We start from the raw sequence: 7,500 nt of genomic DNA, 5'->3' as shown, positions 1-7,500 counted from the left end.
GAGAGAGAGAGAGAGAGAGAGAGAGAGAGAGAGAGAGAGAGAGAGAGAGAGAGAGAGAGAGAGAGAGAGAGAGAGAGGTTAAAAATGTAAACAAGAAAAAGGAAAATGGAAAAAAAGATTGGAAAGAAAAGATAAAAGAAAAAAGGAAATGAAAAGAACCGTAAAATAAGAAGCAAAACAAAGAAACAAAATAAACAAAGAAAAGATAAAGAAATAAAAAATAATCGTAAATAAGGAGAAAAAAAACAAATAAACAAATAAAAATTGATAACTAAAATAAGAAATACAAATAGGACACTTAAAAAAAAATCCAATCAGAAGAAAGAAAGAAAGAAAGAAAGAAAGAAATAAAGAAAAAAGAAAGAAAAAGAAAGAGAGAAATGAAAAAAAGACACGTAAAAAGATAGACACAATAATAAACTATGTCAAATGTGAAAGAAAGATTTAGAGATTAAAGAAATAATAAAAAAAAGAAAGAAAAATCACCACAAAAACGAATGAAAGAAGGAATGAAAGAAAGACAGAAAGATGACAGACACAGACAGACACACAGACAGACAGACAGACAGACAGAAAGAAACAAAGGAATAGAAAGGAAGAAAGAGTAAAAAAAAAAAAAAAAAAAAATATTAGTAGAATGAAAGAAACCACACAAGCAAACATAAAGAGAAAAAAAAAAGGAAGAAATGAAACAAAAGAAAGAGAAAGAAGGAAAGAAAAAAGAAAAAAAGAAAACCAAGACAAAAAGAAAGAAAGAAAGCAAGAAAGACATACGATAAATACAAAAACGAAAAGAAAGACAAGAATAGATAAAAAAAAAGAAAACAGACAGACAAACACATAAAAAGAAAGAAAGAGATAAAAAAAAACAAGGAAAAAGAGAAAAAAAAAAGGGATAACATTACAGACCAAATCATGCCTAATTTTCCTCCCTGACCATAACTTCCCTTAAACACACCAGCTACTTTCCCGTGGGGGGTAATGAGGTGGGGGAAGGGAGAGGGGGTGGGGAGAGGGACGGGGGAGAGCCAGGGAGGAATAATGACTGGGATGGAAGGGGAGAGGTGGGGAAGGAGGGTGGGTAGGAGGAAAGAGAGGTGGGGAGGGAAGAGGGAGGGAAGAAGAGGAATAGAGGGGACAACAATTAGGTAAAGAGGGAACATGAGACGGAAAGAAGAGGAGGAGGAGGAGGAGGAGGAGGAGGAGGAGGAGGAGGAGGAGGAGGAGGAGGATGTGAAATAATGCCCTATTTTTCTTCCCATAACACACACACACACACACACACACACACACACACAAACTGTAGGAGCAGTAGCAGTAGCAGCAGCAGCAGCAACAGCAGCAGCAGTAGTAGTAGTAGTAGTAGTAGTAGTAGTAGTAGTAGTAGTAGTAGTAGTAGTGGTAGTAGTAGTAGTAGTAGTAGTAGTAGTAGTAGTAGTAGTAGTAGTAGTAATAGTAGTAGTAGTAGTAGTAGTCGTAGCAGCAGCAGCACCACCAGCAGCAGCAGCAGTAGTAGTAGTAGTAGTAGTAGTAGTAGTAGTAGTAGTAGTAGTAGTAGTAGTAGTAATAGTAGTAGTAGTAGTAGTAGTAGTAGTAATATAGAAGCATTTAAATCAGAAAAAAAAATAAAATAAAAAAATAAACTCCATAAAAGAATATAAAAAAAATCGTCAAAGTTTCTTTCCATGAAAACATGTTTAAGAAAATTTTGCAGAAAATACAAACAAATATAAAATAAACTAAATAATATGAAATTTAAGTCACAAATCTGAAGTACAAGTTGTAAGTACTTCCACACACACACACACACACACACACACACACACACACACACACACACACCCGTCACTCCCCTCACCACACACCACACACCACAAACATCAACACCTCCACCTCATCACCCTATTCCCCCATCACTTCACCCCTCACCCCATCATCCTCATCACCACAACCGTCACCATCACCCCATCTCCCTCTCACCCTGTCACCCGCATCACCCCATCTCTCTCTCTCTCTCTCTCTCTCATCCTTCACACCACACCCCCATTAATTAATTGTCTCCTCAAGTCTCCTCCTGTCTTGAGCCTCTCTCTCATCGCCGCAGTGTTGCATCTCTTGCTATCTTCTACCGCTATTTTCGCGCTAACTGCTCTTCTGATCTTGCTTACTGAATGCCTCCCCTCCTCGCTGTACAATACTTTCTCTCACCCCCATTCTGTCCACTTCTCTAATGCAAGACTTAACCAGTATTCTCAATATTTCATCCCATTCTCTGGTAAACTCTGGATCTCCTTGCCTGCTTCTATATTTCCTCCTTCCTATGACTTGAACTCTTTCAAGAGGGCGGTTTGAAAACACTAATTTTGGATAATCTTTTTGTCCTTTTTCCTTAGGCACTGCCACCTAACAAGACTTTTTTTTTTTTTTGTTGCCTTTTGTTACCCTTGGCCAGAGCCTCTCTTACATAAAATTCATCCCAGTTCTCTTCCACCCATCTCCCCATCCCCCATCACTGTTGCCTTCCCACCCACTCCCTTTCACTACAACCGGTCCTCTCATAATATTACGGCTTTTTCATAATTTTCAGCATTTTTCCCAATCCTCCACATTCTTGCCGTGAAATATTAACTACTAATTAATTCCAGATACTTCAGACACAATAAGAATTAAGGGGATTTTTTTTATCATTTTATTTTTGGGGGAATTTCTTTAAAGATGTTTCCAATTAAAATTTCTCGTTCTTTTCTTCTCTTTTTTTTTTTCGAGTATTTCCTTCCTAATGAGGCGATGCATTAGGGTGTCGAGATTCTGAGACAAAGTACTGATTTTTTTTTTTATACGTACAAGAAATGTGATTTGTCAAATACACGTATAAATTTATGGTGCTCTCTCTCTCTCTCTCTCTCTCTCTCTCTCTCTCTCTCTCTCTCTCTCTCTCTCTCTCTCTCTCTCTCTGTGTGTGTGTGTGTGTGTGTGTCTTATCTAGTGTGATATACCTGATCTGGCAGAGGTATTGTTGCACTCAGGGACACAGAAAGGGTACTGCATGCAAGATACTTGAGTCAGTAATCCGGGCGGGCAGGACAAGGAGAGACGTGTTCAAGCTTGGTCAATTTAGATTTTAAAGAGAGACAGGAAGGAACTGCTTCACGAATAATGTGGATGAATGGAACAGCCTCAGTAATCAGGCTGTTGTCAGTTGTGTCAGGCTGTTAGCGCCAAGTCAATAGTTAGCTTTAAATGAACACTGAATCAACTTACGAATATCAGAGAGAGAGAGAGAGAGAGAGAGAGAGAGAGAGAGAGAGAGAGAGAGAGAGAGAGAGAGAGAGAGAGAGAGAGAGAGAGAGAGAGAGAGAGAGAGAGAGAGACCTGTTATCCACTAAAACACACACACACACACACACACACACACACACACACACACACACACACACACACACACACACACTGTCAAGCAATAGGTGTTCACAAGGAGCCACACGCGCCACAACCACTGCCAAACACCGGTTATAGTTATTATCAAGTTCTCCAAATCTTTCTTCTTGTCTTTATTTTCGACCTCTTTCTGTTCCTTAACTTCTGCCTCTTCCTTATTTTTCATTGTTTTTTTTTCTATATTTTAGTTTTCTTCCTTCCTCTTCTCTTTACTTCGTCCTCCTCCTCCTCCTCCTTCTTCTTCTGCTCATTCTCATATTTTTTTTTTCTATTTCTTCACAGTCTTTTCTCCTCCTCTTCATCTCTCTCTTCATTTTTCTCTTTCTTTCCCTTTTTCTGTTACTGCTATTAATGTTACAACAACAACAACAACAACAACAACAACAACAACAACAACAACGACGACGACGACGACGACGACTACTACTACTACTACTACTACAGTTCTTATTGATGTTGTTTGTTTTTCTTCTTCTTCTTCTTCTTCTTCTTCTTATTATTATTATTATTATTATTATTATTACTACTACTACTACTATCATTATTATTAACATTATTTTCATCATCATCATCATCATCATCATCATCATCATCATCATACTCCTTCCACCTTTACTTCTTCATGGCATCCTCCTCCTCCTCCTCCTCCTCCTCCTCCTCCTCCTCCACTAACAGCCCTTCATCACCTCCCTTCCTTTATCACTTCGGGGAGAGTAGAGAGAAGAGGTGACACGATGTAGCGAAGAGGAAGAAAAAGAAGAAGAAGAAGAAGAAGCAGAAGAAGAGGAGGAGGAGGAGGAGGAGGAGGAGGAGGAGGAGGAGGGGTTGATTAGAAAGAGATGAATCACCCTAAGGAAAGAGAAAAACACAGGGAGGAGGAGGAGGAGGAGGAGGAGGAGGAGGAGGAGGAGGAGGAGGAGGAGGAGGACCCCTTACTGTTAATTAATGGAGGTATTTTTTTAATTGCATCGTTTCAAGAGAGAGAGACGATGGAGGGAAGGGAGGGAGGGAGAGACGGAGGAAAAAAATGGAAGATGTAGATCGACAGAATGAGAGAGAGGGAGAGAGAGAGAGAGAGAGAGAGAGAGAGAGAGAGAGAGAGAGAGAGAGAGAGAGAGAGAGAGAGAGAGAGAGAGAGAGTAGATGAGTGGAACAATATAAAACAAATAGAGAAAGAGAAGTAAAAGGTAGAGAAGAAAGAAGAAAAGAACAAAACAGGAGGAAGAGAAGGAGGAGGAAAGGGAGAAAACTGGAAAAAGGAGAATAAAAAAGAGAGGAAGATTAAGAAAAGAAAGAAATATAAGGTAAGAGGGAGAGAAACACGAAAGTAGAGGAGGAGGAGGAAGAGGAGGAGGAGGAGGAGGAGAAGGAGGAGGAACAAAGGTCACAGAGAGATAACAAGAGGCTTATCACTCTAATCTCATCTTAGTGTTAATCTTGCGGGGTGCGGGTATGAGGCAGGCAAACACACACACACACACACACACACACACACACACACACACACACACACACACACACACACACACACACACACACACACACACCACAGCTCCCCTATTTCCACTCTTAACTAATCTTCCTTCCATCTCTTCCTCTCTTCCTCTCTTCTGAAACACTTCTGCGCCGCACCTCCACATTTGCAAAAGGTTCTCGTTGAAGTGACACTAGTTTTAATATTTTCTTTTTTTCTTTTTTTTTACGGTTCTTATGATATACTGACAATATTTCTACGTTGTTAACAGGATGGCCACTCTTCAGAACCAGGCTCATCATCTCTGTGGCCTTTGAAAACAGTTGTGGTGAAGTTACACTGGTTTTCAAGGGTATTTTCGTGGTTCTTGTGACAGATTAACAAGACTTCTACATTATTAATGGGAGAAATACTCTTGAGAGCCCGGCTAATAATCTGTGGTTTCTGAAAATAGTCTTGGTGAGAGAGCAGAGCGTTTATGCCGTGTGGAAAGCAAAGTAAGGAAGGTTTTATGTGAAGACCGTCAGGGGAGAAGAGAAGAGGGCTTTAGATTACTTGCTTCACTTCTACATGACGTTTTCTATTCATAATCACGCAGATCTCTTCACGTTTTTTATTTTCACTACAGTGTCCTAAATAGATCTGTTCTCTTGTCCTTTCTTTTGTTTATCTATGTTTGTTTTTTCTTTTCTTTCCTATAATCACGTAAATCTTTTCACCTTTACTGTGTTTTCTTCACTACGGTCTTCTCATCAGAGCTGCGGCTGAGAAAAAGACAACATTTTATTCCGTGTTATTTATCTTTTGTGTATATCCGTCTCTCTCTCTCTCTCTCTCTCTCTCTCTCTCTCTCTCTCTCTCTCTCTCTCTCTCTCGTGTGTGTAGTGTACATATTTTTATTCTTTCCTATACCCACGCATGGCTTTTCATCCTTGCATTATTTTTTCTTCCACTGCAGTCTTCTGAATGGATCTATTTATGGCAGGTGAGGCTCACATTCTTAAACACTTTGTCCTCTCACCACGACGATTTTCAAAGGCTAAAGTGACGATAAGTCGAGTTGTAGTAAGTGTCTTTCCCAAGCGATAACGTACAGTACTTGTCAATCTATCCCTAGAAGCATGAAAACTCCCCTGAACAGCCTTACAACTTCCCCTAGCCAGAGATAAGGCGCCAGAAGTATTTAAGAGAGGAGAAGTCGCAAAAAAAAAAAATAAATAAATAAATAAATAAGTAAATAAATAAATAAATAAATAAATAAGCAAAAACGTTCACTACCGCAACACACACACACACACACACACACACACACACACACACAGAGCAGTCCAGTCCAGTGTGTGTGTGTCATTCCCACCTCCGCCTTTACTGCACTGCTATTCACGGCTGCCTGTCGTATGTGTTCCAACGTGCAATTATAATCATGATCTAGTTAAGCTCATCTGATCAGTGAAACACGCAGCCCTCCCTTGATTTGACACAAGTAATGAAGTGTCCTGTGGGATATACCGAGGGTGACTCAGGCGAGATCCTTAGGGTTGGTAATCAGGATAGGACAAGAAGTAATGTGTTATTGCTTGGTAAAGTTGAAAAAGTTGAGTGAGAGAGAGAGAGAGAGAGAGAGAGAGAGAGAGAGAGAGAGAGAGAGAGAGAGAGAGAGAGAGAGAGAGAGAGAGAGAGAGAGAGAGAGAGAGAGAGAGAAATCGGTTCACAAATAGGCAGATAACTGGAACAGACTCGGTAATCAGGTTGCAATTGCCGATTCATTAAAGAGCTTTAGAAAATGACAAAAAACTTATGGATGGGAACGGTAGGTGGAAATACTATACAGGCAGGTGGTATGTACACTGCGTCTCACTCAGGAACTGCCACCACGCGTAGGCCTGATGGCTTCCTGCACCAATCCTTATGCTCTTATGTTCGCCACAACCAGACACTGTAAAGAAATAGTGTTCTAGTGAAAGTTGTACGTGTAAAAAGCCAAATAGATTTTTCGTGAGCGCAAGGGATTTTAAAGGGTTTTGTTTATACATGCACAAAGAGAGAGTGTGTGTGTTGTGAAGGTTGTGATGGAGTTAGAAAGATAACCTCGTTAAGGAAGGGGAGAAGGAAGGAGGGAGGGAGGAGAGATAAAGGGAGGGAGTTAAAAGGAAAAGAGGGAAGAGAGAGAGAGAGAGAGAGAGAGAGAGAGAGAGAGAGAGAGAGAGAGAGAGAGAGAGAGAGAGAGAGAGAGAGAGAGAGACCAATGTACCAATATAGTTTTTTTTCTTTCTTTCTTACTTCCTTATTTTCTCTTCTTGTTTATTATCTATTTGTTATTTTTTTTACAGAGGCATTTTCTTTACATTGGATCTTTTTTCCTAATCAATCACGGTGCCAGCAAACCTCAGTAGGCTGTGAGAGGCCGGTAACTACTAGGCCGGCAACTAGGCCTAAAATATCACTCTCTCTCTCTCTCTCTCTCTCTCTCTCTCTCTCTCTCTCTCTCTCTCTCTCTCTCTCTCTCTCTTACTCTAGACATTGGTAACACTGTTTTCTTTATGTTCTTGGTGTGCAGCGCTTGCAGGCAATTCCTCTGCAATTCTGTT

The sequence above is a fragment of the Scylla paramamosain genome, chromosome 29, assembly GCF_035594125.1.
Source record: "Scylla paramamosain isolate STU-SP2022 chromosome 29, ASM3559412v1, whole genome shotgun sequence".
Lineage (NCBI taxonomy): Eukaryota > Metazoa > Arthropoda > Malacostraca > Decapoda > Portunidae > Scylla > Scylla paramamosain.
Note: the sequence above shows the minus strand (reverse complement) of the source record.